The following is a 15,373-nucleotide window of genomic DNA, read 5'->3' as shown; positions in this document are numbered from 1 at the left end:
GGGCCCGGGGCCCTGGCAAGTTGATGTTTAGAGTGATACTTGTAAAAAGTCTATGCATTTATCATATATGAAGCTGAGTCCATAAGGGCCACCACCTCAATCCGACTCTGTTAAAACACAAAATCAAAATGCAAAGGATCAGCGCTGTTCTACTTGTTTAATTCTAATTTTAACCTCTGACAGAGACCAGCACTTATATTTGTACTTAACAATACATTATATGAGGAAACAGCTGTTTAATTTTGCACATAAATCATTAAATCAGTTATAAATATTGAGTCTTTCAATGAAAAAATGTTGACATATAACAGCTGACAAACAAAATCATGTCCTCATTTTATTTGTTATTGTGATTTCTGAAAACAACTGTAAAAAAAGTTATGGTCCAAGACAACCATTGGTAAAAAAAGCTAATTTGCTGCAGTTATTTATCAGGAGTCTGTTTCACAAAAATCTTACGACTAAGATTGATCGTAAGTATACTGAATTGTTCCTGACTTACGATTAAACTTAGTCGTAAGTTTTTTTGTGAAACCAACTCCTGGAACACAATAAATCACTGACATACAGACATGAAAAATATAATGTTTAAATATATATGAAAACTATTTAGAAGTCATAACCCAAAGAGGCACTAAAATAATTGTCATAATTATTATATCTAAGCAACTTATCCCAAGTAAGTTGCAACCATAGCTTCTGCAAAAAAAAAAAACACAAAAAAATTTGTCAGGTGAGAATTCATTAAATCATGACATATGCTTAAGAAACACTATGTAGTCAAGTTTTTGTTATTCTTAAGTTGCTACACTTTTAAAAATAAAAGAAGAATGTGTCTGAGGACACGAATGCCCCAGCTCAAGCTTTGCAATTTTTCAAGTTAAAAGGGGGCATAACTCTAGAAGGGTAAATGACTCACTGCCCAAATTTGAACTTTGTCTGTGTGTTGTCGTTCTTAGTATTAATTGTGTACGAGTTTCATAAAATTTGGATTAGGCAAACTTAAGTTAGAATAAGGAAACGAAAATGGGACAGAAGGACGAATGGAAAGACTGACTGAAGGACGGTCAAGGGTTAAACTTAATGCCCCCGCCGTAGGTAAATAAAAATTATCCTTGATATATACAAACAAGTAAAAATTTAGGTTACTCATCCAAAACATTTTTATACAATATGATATTACAGGTCTGACAAATTTGGGCTGGTTAATTTGATTTCAAGGAAAATTTCAACATAAATAAAATCTACATGTATAGTCTTTTCTAACAAGTTACTATACTGAAATGTTTTAATGCATTTTTGGCACCATGCTTTAACCCTTAAGGTTGATATTCTGAATTGGAGGTAAGCAGATAAGTTTTTCTTAATTTATAAACCTTACTAAGATTCATTCTGACTTTAAAGGTACTCTCAAAAAAATGAGGGTGGCTTTAAATTTAGCCTATAGTATTTTTTCTCTAGTATGTCCCTCCTTGTGTTTACTGCATTTAGTCTTATTCATAAAAACACTATTACATTGAATGTGACAAATTGCTCAAGGCTGTGGTTTAAAATCCCCTATTATGATAGATTACCTTCTTATCTTGATTAAATGATTATTATTACTTAACATATAACTAAGGATCAATCACTTATGAATGTCAAAAAAATCATTTATCATAAATCAACTTTTTCTCTGATAAATGTAGGTAAGGAATAAAAGGGTGTGTACATCATGTACATGGTATGTATTTTTTGGTAATGTTGTTCCCCTTATTGTTTGCAGGAATTAATACCAAATCAAACAGTTTTTTAGAGGTGAAAATATGTCAGATACTGAAATACCCAGGCTGGTCATTAACAAATCTTGGGTGAGCTGGTGAGATCACTAGTCAGTTGACAGGTACAACAGATGTATGAATTATAAAAACAATTATCAAAAAATAAATCAATCTCAAAGTTTCCCCTGAACAAGTGATATTGACAGATTTACTAGAAATGCTGGTTCTGAACATATAGGATCATTCCAAAAAATACCTAAAAACCCTGATAACTTTTAATTTATCTACAATAAAAAAAAATCAGGTTTCCAATAACTTAACTTGCTGTTTTTGTTTGTCTAATAATATAGAAAAGAGATATCAAAAATATTAACTTAGAATGGAAATAAAATAAAAGATTAAGGACAATCATCTTTTAAGATTCCTACCATGTTTGCCATAGCCTAAAATATGAAAATCTATAACTTTTATCATGTACTACATTGTATATCATTGTATGTAATGAAGTAGTAGAAGAGGGTGAAAATGTGATTGGTTGGGTTCGATAATAGATATGTTTTCTTTTAAATAAATTCTATGATGATATTAATTTAACTAAATTTAATAAAATGCTTCGCTGGGGCGCAGCTTGATACGACCGCAGAGGTCGAACCCTGAACAGTTGGGGCAAGTATGGACACAACATTCAAGCTTGATACAGCTCTGAATTTGGATTGTTATTAAATATTTGACACAGCATAGGTTTCTGACACAGAAAGAATGTGGTCTAAGAACTTGATTTTTTTTAATTTACCTATTATGGTCCAATGTCCAAAATCAAAATACATGGTTAGATTCAGCATATCAAAGAACCCCATATATTCAATTTTTGTTAAAATCAAACAAAGTTTAATTTTGGACCCCAACTTGGACAAACTTGAAAACTGGGCCCATAATCAAAAATCTATACACATGTTTAGATTCAGCATATCAAAGAACCCCAAGAATTCAATTTTTGCTAAAATCAAACTAAGTTTAATTTTGGACCCTTTGGACCTTAATGTAGACCAATTTAAAAAACGGGACTTAAAATTAAAAATCTAAATACACGGTTAGATTTGGAATATCAAAGAACCCCAATAATTCAATTTTTGATGAAATCAAACAAAGTTTAATTTTGGACCCTTTTGACCTCAATATAAACCAATTTGATAGCGGGGCCCACAAATAAAAATTCTAAATTCATGGTTAGATTCAGCATATCAAAGAACCCCATATATTCAATTTTTGTTGAAATCAAAAAAAGTTTAATTTTGGACCCCAACTTGGACCAACTTGAAAACTGGGCCCATAATCAAAAATCTAAACACATGTTTAGATTCAGCATATCAAAGAACCCCAAGAATTCAATTTTTGTTAAAATCAAACTAAGTTTAATTTTGGACCCTTTGGACCTCAATGAAGACCAATTTAAAAAACGGGACCCAAATTAAAAATCTAAAAACACGGTTAGATTTGGCATATCAAAGAACCCCAATAATTCAATTTTCGATGAAATCAAACAAAGTTTAATTTTGGACCCTTTTGACCTCAATATGAACCAATCTGATAGCGGGGCCTACAAATAAATCAAAGAGCTGAAAGCTCTGAGGAAAAATGACGCCACTGTCTCTAATATTGTGATATTTTTTATGCAAGTCTTGATTTTCACATACCGTAATTAGTTTAACATTCCAACATGTCTCATAAGCATATAATTGATATTCGTATATGTGTGTGTTATGTGAAGATGACAACTGGCTGTTTTTTTAGTACAAATGTATAGGTCAAGACTACCTGAATGATCTACAGTATCCAATGACTACTGGCTGTTTTTTTCTATAAATAAATAGGTCAAGACTACCACAATAATCTACAATATCCAATGACTACTGGCTGTTCTTTTGTACTAATAAATAGGTCAAGACTATTTGAATGATCTACAATATCCAATGACTACTGGCTGTTCTTTTGTACATATAAATAAAGACTACCTGAATGATCTAAAGTATTCTAAGTAATGTGATTTTTGTCTTGCAATTACATTTTTCTAAATCAAGAATATAGACTACACATGTACTAGTATCCTTTTCAAACCAAATGATTATGAAGAGCCTGTTGTTATCAAGCTCTTATACCCCACATACTCATTAAATAAGTTACTAGTGACCTAGTTATTTCTGTTACTTGAAGCAAATTATATTTCTGTAGATTTAGACAATAGTATAATATTGTTTTACTAGTTTTATTTCACCTTGAAGATTAGACAAATAGGGATACTCCTTTGATTTTTTATTTCATGTCAGTCAGGTCGCTTTATATGAAACTTGAAACCACTTCTCTGCCATATTGTTATTTCATAACAACTCTTCCCTTGACCATGTTGACCCATGTAATTGATATTCATTTTTTAACCATATATCATAGTCAGTTTTTTTTTTTATTTTGCACTCCCACACCACCTTTCAGGTCAAATGTCCGTCTCCATTTAAGTTAATGACATTGAACAATCATGGTATTAAACACAATTCCAATAGTGATAATGCTGTTCTAGTAGGTCACCATATATTCAACTCGGGTAGCATTCCAGTTATTGAAATTTGTGTCAGATTAGAACAATGATCTAGACCTTTAGGAATGGATCTTACAATTTAATATGGAGCCATAGTATGGGACCCCTACACGGTAAAAAAAAAAAAAAGCTTGAAAAGATACAACGTCAAGCGGCAAAATCTATCACCAGAAATTACAAGTCAAGAGAGGATGGACGGGATACGTCTCTAAAATGCTTGCCTAACTGGAACTACAACAAGATCTCCAGACAAGACGAACAAGGAGTTGAAGCCAGAAGTTAATATTTATGTAAAAAGTAGTTGAGGGGCTGATTCCTGCTATTGAACCATACTGTCATTCTATAATATTATTGCGTAAGTATTTCTGTATTGTACTTGTTATTGGTCCATGTCTTGGTGTATTGGTCTGAGGCGAAGCCGAAGGCCAATACTGCTGGCCGAGGACCAACAATAAGGCCAATACAGAAATACCTGTAATAGTATCTTTATTAATTAACTACAGTGTTACAATATTTTTTTATTTCATTTCACAAGAGATAAACATTTTTACCTTGAAGTGGAACTATCCAAATCTCAGTTTCTTTTTATAAGATGCAATATCTAAATTATGATTTGGTGCCGTTTCCATGCATCTTCAGCCTTTTCTCATCTGATGAATTTTTCTACCCTTTCCAGTCACTATAAAGTGTTACAACTTTAATTTAGACACAACACATAAATAGTAATTGGAAAGGTACTGCCATTGCATGTGTAATGCAAATATATTTAAAAAAAAAATAATGTAAGAGTTGAAATTGATACAACTATCCATAAGCCAATTGACCAAAGAACGAAGATTTGCGCAATTACAGAATGCATATGCCTGGTTCGGGTTTAAAAATAAAAGACCGTTTACAAAACATGAGTCGAAAGTGAACAGTAAAAATCGACATGATGAAATTATGAGGTCGTCAAGAAATGAACTTTGTGATAATTTACTCGTTCCCTAAACCTGAAATATTTCCATCGTCTACTTTCAAAATGCTTTTCAAATGAATGGGACCGTCTTTAACCTAAAATATATGCCATACTGAGCGTTTCAGCTTGTTTATGGTGAGTAAATAAAAACTGCATCGTACAAACAACTGTTTACTTTCAGTTTGAGTTTATCGTGACTTACGATCTAAAAACTAGAGACGTTCCGAAATCCTATTTTGGCCGGATCAGAACTCGGCCAATACGGAAAAAAAATCTGTATTGGCCGAGTTGACATCTTATATTGCATATGCAGTTTTCATCATTTTCAGTACAATAACAGTGTAGTTAATTAATAATGATACAGTTACAGACTCTGCTGCTATAACTTTGTGAACAAAGATTCATACGCACCGCGTGGGTATAACCGTATTACTAATTTCCGATTATTAAAATCTTCGTAAATCTTGATAAAGACCAGTTTCTATCCAATGGATATCAAAATGATTCCGATTATTACTTTTTTAATGATTGTAAAGTTGAAATGATATGAAAGACTGACATTATTTAGGAGAACTATTTTGTCTAGCGATTGCTGATCATTGGAGGGTAAAAAGTCCAACACCATAACAAAACGGATCTATTTATCATGTATACATACCGATTGTTTACGATTGTAAGACATGTGCATAAAAGTGAAAACTCGAATAAATATGAAAAATATAACAAAGGGATAGCTCCAAATACCATTTAATAACAAAAAACATATGGACAGGTCAAGATATCTTTTTGGTAAATAAAATAACGTATGTAAACTGGTTCCCGTCCGACTACAACACTTTAACAAAGACTTTGTTCGAGTGTAGCGTAATACAAGCAGATTCCAGTTAGTATGTAAAATAGTAAATATGAAACCGAGTGCGGTAGGCGGAGGCATATTCAACTTCCGTTAGTTCTGGTCAATGGTATCGGAAACATGCCGCTGATCGCGTCATTTTCCAAAAAATCTAAATACATGGTTAGATTCAGCATATCAAAGAACCTCATATATTCAATTTTTGTTGAAATCAAACAAAGTTTAATTTTGGACCCCAATTTAGACCAACTTGAAAACTGGGCCCATAATCAAAAATCTAAATACATGTTTAGATTCAGCATATCAAAGAACCCCATATATTCAATTTTTGTTGAAATCAAACAAAGTTTAAATACTGGACCCTATCTTGGACCAACTTGAAAACTGGGCCCATAATCAAAAATCTAAACACATGTTTAGATTCAGCAAATCAAAGAACCCCAAGAATTCAATTTTTGTTAAAATCAAACTAAGTTTAATTTTGGACCCTTTGGACCTCAATGTAGACCAATTTAAAAAACAGGACCCAAAATTAAAAACCTAAATACACGGTTAGATTTGGAATATCAAAGAACCCCAATAATTCAATTTTAGATGAAATCAAACAAAGTTTAATTTTGGACCCTTTTGACCTCAATATGAACCAATTAGATAACGGGGTCCACAAATAAAAAATCTAAATACATGGTTAGATTCAGCATATCAAAGAACCCCATATATTCAATTTTTGTTGAAATCAAACAAAGTTTAATTTTGGACCCCAATTTGGACCAACTTGAAAACTGGGCCAAAAATCAAAAATCTAAATACATGTTTAGATTCAGCATATCAAAGAACCTCATATATTCAATTTTTGCTAAAATCAAACAAAGTTTAATTTTGGACCCTTTGGACATTAATGTAGACCAATTTGAAAACTGGACCCAAAATTAAAAATCTAAATACACTGTTAGATTCGGCATAACAAATAAATAAAGGTGATCAAAGATTTTACAAATCTAATGCGCCATACTGTGCAATTAAAGATTACTTCTTGAAATTTTTCAATATTTGAAATTTGAAAAAAAAAAAATATTTGAAGAATAATTCTTTTTAATTTCTGAAATCTGAAATGAGAAAAAATTGGCCCCCCACAATTTCTTTTTATCCCCCCCCCCCCCCACTTTTTCCCCCAAAAAAATTCTTTCCCTCAAGATATGGTCATAATCTCAATTCAAATTTCCAATGGAGTTGGCAACCATAATTACCCATTTAAATTTACCATAGTGCTTACTTAATCTATTTTATAATAGAATTAATAAAAATATAGTGTCAAATCTTTCATATGGATTTTTTTGTAAAAAAAAAAGATGAAAACATTGCAGATATTTTTACTGGTCTTCCTTTATAAATATGCATTTCTTTAAACATAATTTAAAAGCAGTGTAAGGGAAGTAACCAAAACGTTGTATTTGGATTACCTCCCTTACACTGTTTTAGATTATCTTTATTGTTCATTAACCATTACTTTATACATAATTTGAAAGCAGTGTAAGGGAGATAATTTCAATGATGTATTTGATTTATCTCCCTTACACTGCTTTAAATTATGTTTTGTACTAAAGTATTTGTCCATTAACCAGGACAACCTTGTTTTTCCCCCTTTTTTGCCCCTAATTCCTAAACGGTTTGAGCCATAACCCCCCAAAGCAAATCCTAACCATCCCTTTGTGGTATGGAAACTTGTAGTATAATTTCAAAGAGATCCATACACCGTTCCACAGTTATTGTCTGGAAACTAGAAAATGCTCATTTTTGGCCCCTTTTTGGCCCCTAATTCCTTAACTGTTGGTACCATAACCCCCAAAATCAATCCCAACCTTCCTTTTGTGGTATTTAACCTTATGGTCAAATTTCAAAAAGATCCATTCACTTAAACTAAAGTTAGAGTGCGAAAACCAATATGTATTCGGACGACGACGCCGGACGACGACGACGACGACGCCAACGTCATACCAATATACGACCACAAAATTTTTTTGCGGTCGTATAAAAATTAAAAGGCTGTCAAGGTTCAAATTATTTGTGAAAGAAACACCAAAAACCCTACCAATATAAAAATAAGAAGATGTGGTATGATTGCCAATGAAACAACTCTCCACAAGAGACCAAATTACACAGAAATTAACAACTATAGGTCACCGTACGGTCTTCAACAATGAGCAAAGCCCATACCGCAGTCAGCTATAATAGACCCCGAAATGACAAATGTAAAACAATTCAAACGAGAAAACTAACGGCCTAATTAATGTACAAAATAATGAATGAAAAACAAATATGTTACACAGCAACAAACAACAACCACTGAATTACAGGCTCCTGACTTGGGACAGGCACATACAAAATGTGGCGGGGTTAAACTTAAACTCATTTAAATTTGAAGGCACCAACCCTCCCCTAACCTGGGACAGTGGTGTAACAGTACAACATAAGAACAAACTGTAAAAATCAGTTGAAAAAGGCTTAACTCATCAGATGGATACAAATAGAAATACATCTAACAAAAACACAGAGTGGACGTGGACGGGTACAACAGAAAGACATTAAGTACAGATCTGAGAGTACTTGCAGTTACTGACAACTAGTTCAAAGCCAATAGCAACTAATGAAAAAAATCATGCATCTAAGACTAAAATATCAATCAGTACACATCCAACATCCAATGGATTTAGTGTAAAGACATCATAAACAATCAGAGAAAAACACGACCTTGAGCAATGCCAAGATACATGTACAGGTATCAACAGATTGTAGAGCCATGAATGAGCATATGTATATAAAAATAATATTTAGTTTGATTTTAATTTACTGATGACAAAATCAATATTAATACCAATAATAAAAACATTATTCAAAGATCTAATTACAGTGTTGAATTGGTAACCTTTTAAGAATTAGTTTATTTAAAGGATGGATAAGTTTACCTGGATCGTTTCCAAATTTCTGGGCTCAGTAAACAACATATATTTCTAGAGAAAATACATGTATGAAGATCTATATATTTTTATGCGGAGCTGTCATTTTCTAAATAATTATGCAATCCAATTATTTTTCACAAGGTTCAAGGCTGAGAATTATTGTCCATTAGCTGAGACAAATTCTCCTCTTCTGATACCACAAGCCAAATTTAAGTCAATTCCGGAAGGAATCATCTTTAATATGTTCTGCTATAATTCTATTTAGAAGTACATGCATGTAAAAACATGGAAGTATTATATTCTATTAATTCCATGGTCAGAAGAATTTGCTTATCACTTCCACTATAAGGGCATATTGCAATATAAACGTTATTTTTTTCTTTGCCATTGCACAGCATTTATTTTTACAAAAACTAGAAAATTGATCATCTGTCATGTCTGATATTGTAAATCTGGAATCTTGCTGGCCATGTCATCAACAAGTTTCCATCTCAAAGGCAAACACATTATCTTTAGTCACTTTAAGAGACAAGAGATTATAAATACATGTAAGTATTACTTTAAGAGACAAGAGATTATAAATACATGTATGTAGTCATTTTCCACAACTTATTACCAACATGTATGTAGTCATTTTCCAAAACTTATTACCAAATAAATAATATTATTATCTTAATTAGTGACATCTGAAGTTAAATTATTTGTGACAGATTCATTTATTTGAGAAGATATTGAAATTAATATGAAAGACATTAATCCTTAATTCATACTAAAGGTATGAAAAATCTTGTAAAGGAAAATTGAAAGAATGAGATAATATGAGTATTATAAACTATAATTATCTTTAATTAATGTGAAAGCTGTCACTTATGGCTAAAGTTATGAAATGTCATTTTAATCACAGTATTTTATGTTAATTGAGTATTGTCTACTTTTAATATTCACTATAAATATCTGTTGTAAACTTTGTGAAATCAGTAAGAGTAAGAACATCCAGTAGATACAATAGGAGTCATTTGACTAATCGAATACAATTAGTTAAACATGTCAGGCATACCGACCACGTTGAACGATATGTCAAATACATAATACATCTGACGACGTTGAACGATATGTCAAATACATAATACATCTGACCACGTTGAACAATATGTCAAATACATAATACATCTGACCACGTTGAACAATATGTCAAATAAATAATACATCTGACGATGAATTGAGTATGGAAACTTCCACACAATTACCAGATGTTATAGCAGCAGTTATTTCCCTCGTTGAGAGTCAAACCGCCGATTGGATACTAACCAAACAGAATGGCAAATACTCGATCACGATAAAATGGCGTCAAATCGAAAGACAGAAAATCATGAAAATTGTGATGAAAAAGAGGTCATCAAAAGCACGTCAAAATAGGAATAACTGGAATAATATAATTCACAATAATCATGATAATTAAGTACTATACTAAAAAAAAATTAAATTGGGTAATTATACATCAGTTACATTTAAGAATAACTCAGTTTTATAATTCTGAACAATCTGGGCAAAATGCCTCATTTTTTAAGGGTATATATTGTATACCCTGAGTAAATTGGAGGATGGGCAGAACATTCCTTCACCCTACTATGTGTGTGTCAAAAGTCTGGAGCCTGTACTTCAGAGGTTGTCATTGCTTCATGTCTGTTATATTTGACCCATAGTTGTTAATTTCTGTGTCATTTGGTCTTCGTTCATTATAAGCTGTTAGTTCTCTGTTTGAATTGTTTTACATGTCTCATGTCAGGGTCTCTAATAGCCGACTAGACGGTATAGGTATTTCTCATTGTTGAAGACCGTACGTTGGCCTATAATTGCTTACATCCACTTCATTTGAACTCGGGTGGATAGTTGTCTCATATGATTCATATCTCCTTATTTTTATGTGAAACACATACAGGCACGAAAAGCATAAGATATCAATACAGACCACCCACGCATGCACTTATTTACATCAAAATTGAATTATTCTGTATGTACAACATGAACTATCTAACAACAATTTACTGTACCTTTAAAAAAACGTTGTTTGTTTACACTTTCCCATTCTCGTGATCTTTCCGGAAATGCAGAATATATTATAAGGGACATAACTCTGTAAGGCGGTCTCACTAATTAGCGACAAGAAGAATTTTAGCGACAAGAAGCGTCAAGAAGCGACAAGAAGAATAAATTTAGCGACAAGAAGCGACAAGAAAACTATTTAGCGACAAGAAAACTTGATAAAAATATTATTAAAATAAATATATTAAAAAAATATGCATTGACATTTTTATTTTAATATACGGAAAGTAAAGTGATATTCATTTTATTTTAAATATTTTGATAGATATTGATAAATATAGAAATTTCCCCGTCATAGTATGATATTAATTTTTAGTTTAAACAATATTTATTCAGATAAATCAACATTAAACGATACTATACAAATGAAATAATATTAAGGATTCAGAACCAAGCAATTTGCTTTTACAAATCTGTCTCCTTTTACAAAAAATAATACACTTATTGGACAATACATAAATATAAATACTGGCATGCTCTGTAATAAATATATAAATATGAAAAAGGTGAAAGAAGAAGAAGAAGAAAAAAAAATAAATTATTAATTAATGAGAAAAAATAAAAAAAAAAAAAAAAACATGAATTATTGTAATGTATACAGTGTGAAATGCTTGGGTTCCTATTGAATGATGAAGCATTAACATCAAGGGTTAAAACGTTTACTTTTAATAATATATTTTCTGCACCAAACTAAATAAAAGACTATTTTGCTCATCTGAGAGTACCGTTGATCCAAAAAGCAAAGTTTTTGTGTTAACTTGGACAGGAAGAACTGAAACAGAATCTAATAGTTCATGTCTTAAATCAGTGTATATGGGACAAGATAACAGGAAGTGAGAATTTGTTTCTACATCACCACAACGACAATTTGGAGAGTCTACTAAATTACGAACGAATAGGTGAGAATTCAATGAACTTGAATCCATTCTTAAGCGAGCATGAAGAATATTAATTTTTACATGTTCTTGTGTTTTAGAACAATAATATATTTATTTTAAAAAATTTTTAACACTCTCTTTGTCTAAAATATAATAAACTGACTGCATGCAAAATGCATTATACGTGAATCAGTGTCCAGAAAAGATAATGTTACTATTTAAAACGTGAATATTTTATTTGGGTATTGACTTATCAAACGATATGTATGATGTTTATGCATAGTTTAAAGTTGATTGAAGATTAAAGGTAATTAAAGACAATGTTGAGTGTTCAACAGTTGCTCACTATTTACAATTATTGTATATTCTGGCGCGTGTAGTTGTATAGTCTGACGCGTGTACAAAGTTATAGGTGTTAACTGAATGTTATTGTAGCAATACAATAAGGGACACATGTCCTTTACTCCAACCATGATTCTAATTTGTTTATCCTTAAGCGTCATTATGCTTCTATGAAAAGAAGTATAATTATTACAAGAAAATAATAAAAAAAAACTTCCAAATGTTATCTTGACTCATTAATTCCTTCATCTATCAATATAATAAAAAAAAGAAAATCTCTTTATAGCTGTCAATGCAATTTTTTTTTAATATATTTATTCTTATAATATTTTTATAAGTTTTCTTGTCGTTAAATAGTCTTCTTGTCGCTAAATTTATACATCTTGTCGCTTCTTGACGCTTCTTGTTGCTAATTAGTGACACCCCTGTAAGGCAATGGAACGTCTCAAAGGAAAACTCTGTACGACTGTTGAACGTCTCAAAGGAATATTTTTACAAGAAGCTTAAAAACCACACCGTTTTTGTTTGTAAATCAAATTACACAAGTAATAGCTTTTCTAAAAAGCTAGCCATCTCATAGCTGATGAAAGTGGAAAATGTTTTCTCTTTGTAGTTTAATTCGTTCAGAATTGTATGTAAATAGTAGTGGATTACAAAAATTATAAAAGGCTTATACAATTTTTTAGATTTACCAATTTCTTTTGGGGAAAGTATTAACACTGGAAATGGAGGGGTAATGTCTTTTTATCGATTTTTTTTTTCAAACAGATATCGGAGTTATTCGTTGACTTTTTCTTTGGTTGTTTGCTTATTCATTTGTGTTAGAAAAGTATGGCCGCTTCCAAGTTTTTCATTCATAATATGCATCGAAAAGTGTAGAGAGTGAAACGTAGTAAAATTTAAACATAGTAGTTTCCCCGCCATTCTTTTTCAAATTATAATGGACGTCGTTGGTTATAAAGAAGGTGGTAAGTTCTGCAAAGCTATTTTAAGCTCACTATGAGGCCATCGACTTCAGAGAATCAACAAATTTGACCGAAAACTTTATTAAGCATACAGCATGGATGACGAATAAGGCCCTTATCATACTTACCCTGAAAAGCTTGACATACTGGATTGACATAGTCTTTTGTGGGAGACCGTTCGTATGTTGACATATAAATATCTTTTTGTTTTATGATCATAGTATATGTATGTTTATACTTGTTTTACAATTCTTGTAGAAAACATGCAATTTATTTTCGTCTTTTAAATTTATAATTTTCTTTTATTTCTCTTTCTCTCGTATAGCATGTCTAGTATAAATAGTCAATAAACCTCAAAACAAACATTAGAAGTTTGTTCCTGACCCTGCTCATAGTTTCAAGTAATATCTGAATTATTTTTTGCTACTAAGATTATTTTTTGTAACAAAAAAATTGTTCCGTCGTGACATTTGTTCCGCCGGAACTTATTTCATAGGAAATATATTCCATCGCAATTTATATCACAGAAAATTTATACCCGGAATATATATTATAAGGAAATATGTTCCAGCACTGTAAAATGTGTTCTGGAACTAATTTTTTACTAAATGTTGAATAAGTTCCAGGTGTTATAGATTAACATGATGCATTAACTTTATATCAAGCAAAACATTCTATAGTTGTACCTGACAAATTTAATACTCATCAGTGAAGTCTTTAAACAACACGAGAACATTCAAAATAAGGTAAATCTTTTAGAAATTCAAATTAAGTCAGCATATATATTGTACGTAGATAATATGATTAAAAAACAAATGCACAACTATGATTAACAACTGTGATAAATATTTAAAACACACTATTTCATTTTTTGTCTCGCCTTGATGGAGTAAAAAAGCGAGACATAGGTATGCTGTTTCTGGCGTCGGCGGCAGCGTCGTCAACAATGTATTAGTTTGTGATTAGGTCTAGTTTATGGTGAACCACAAGTGGTAGGTCAATCATATTTGGTATGCAGTTGTATTAGCATTGGCACATCTCATTTCCATGGAGATTATTTGGCCCTGCCCCCTCAGTCATGGTCTATTGACTTTGAAACTTTTGCTTATTTTACATGTGTTAGTTTGTGATTAGGCCAGTTTATGGGGAACCACTAGTGGTAAGTCAATTATATTTGGTATGCAGCTGTATAAGCATTGGCATATCTCATTTCCATGGAGATTATTTGGCTCCGCCCTCTTAGTCATGGTCTATTGCCTTTGAGAATTTTGCTAAGTTAACATGTATTAGTTTGTGATTAGGTCAGTTCAAAGGGGACCATTTATGGTAGGCAAATGTTAATTGATATTCAGTTGTATAAGCATTAGCACATCTCATTACCATCGAGAATATTTGGCCCCGCCCCCTCAGTCATGGTCTATCGGTCTATCGACTTAGAAACTAAATATTTGGTATGCAAATTTATTGGCATTTGCAAGTATCGTTTCCATGGAGATTATTTAGCCCCCACCCCCTCTTCATGGTTCATTAAATTTGAAACTTTTACATAGTTTACAAGTTAATGTTTGTGTTTAGGTTTGCTTAAGGGAACGACTTATAATAAGTCAATGGTATTTGGTATGCAGTTGCATTAGCTTTGGCACATCTCATTTACATGGAGATTGTTTAGCCATGTACCTGACAGTCATGGTTCATTGACTTTGAATATTTGCATAACTCATGAAACATGTTAAAGTATTGCTATTTTAATTTCAACATTGGCATAATCAAAATTACAAAAGGGCGAGACATATCTCTGTGATAACAGTTTATCTACACATTCTGATATGAAGTAACATATGTTGAATTGCAATATTCATAAATAAATGATTGATCTATAAAAAATTTCTGACGGATTTTTCTTATTCTTCGCTTATCTGCCTCATTAAATTATTGTCATTTGGGTATTCTTTTTATGGATAATGTAA

General features: G+C 31.6%; 1 protein-coding gene across 1 annotated transcript in view; it reads right to left on the bottom strand.

Moving 5' to 3' along the window:
* Positions 1-11,224, bottom strand: part of LOC127700485 (sorting nexin-16-like) — a 34,830-nt gene extending 23,606 nt beyond the window's left edge. The window contains exon 1 of the mRNA XM_052203985.1: positions 11,170-11,224. The gene's annotated coding sequence lies outside the window, so the exon portion shown is untranslated. The remainder of the gene's footprint in view (positions 1-11,169) is intronic.
* Positions 11,225-15,373: the final 4,149 nt, after the last annotated feature.

The sequence above is a fragment of the Mytilus californianus genome, unplaced genomic scaffold (genome assembly GCF_021869535.1).
Source record: "Mytilus californianus isolate M0D057914Y unplaced genomic scaffold, xbMytCali1.0.p SCAF_5, whole genome shotgun sequence".
NCBI lineage: Eukaryota > Metazoa > Mollusca > Bivalvia > Mytilida > Mytilidae > Mytilus > Mytilus californianus.
Note: the sequence above shows the minus strand (reverse complement) of the source record. Positions and strands in the feature narration are given on the sequence as shown.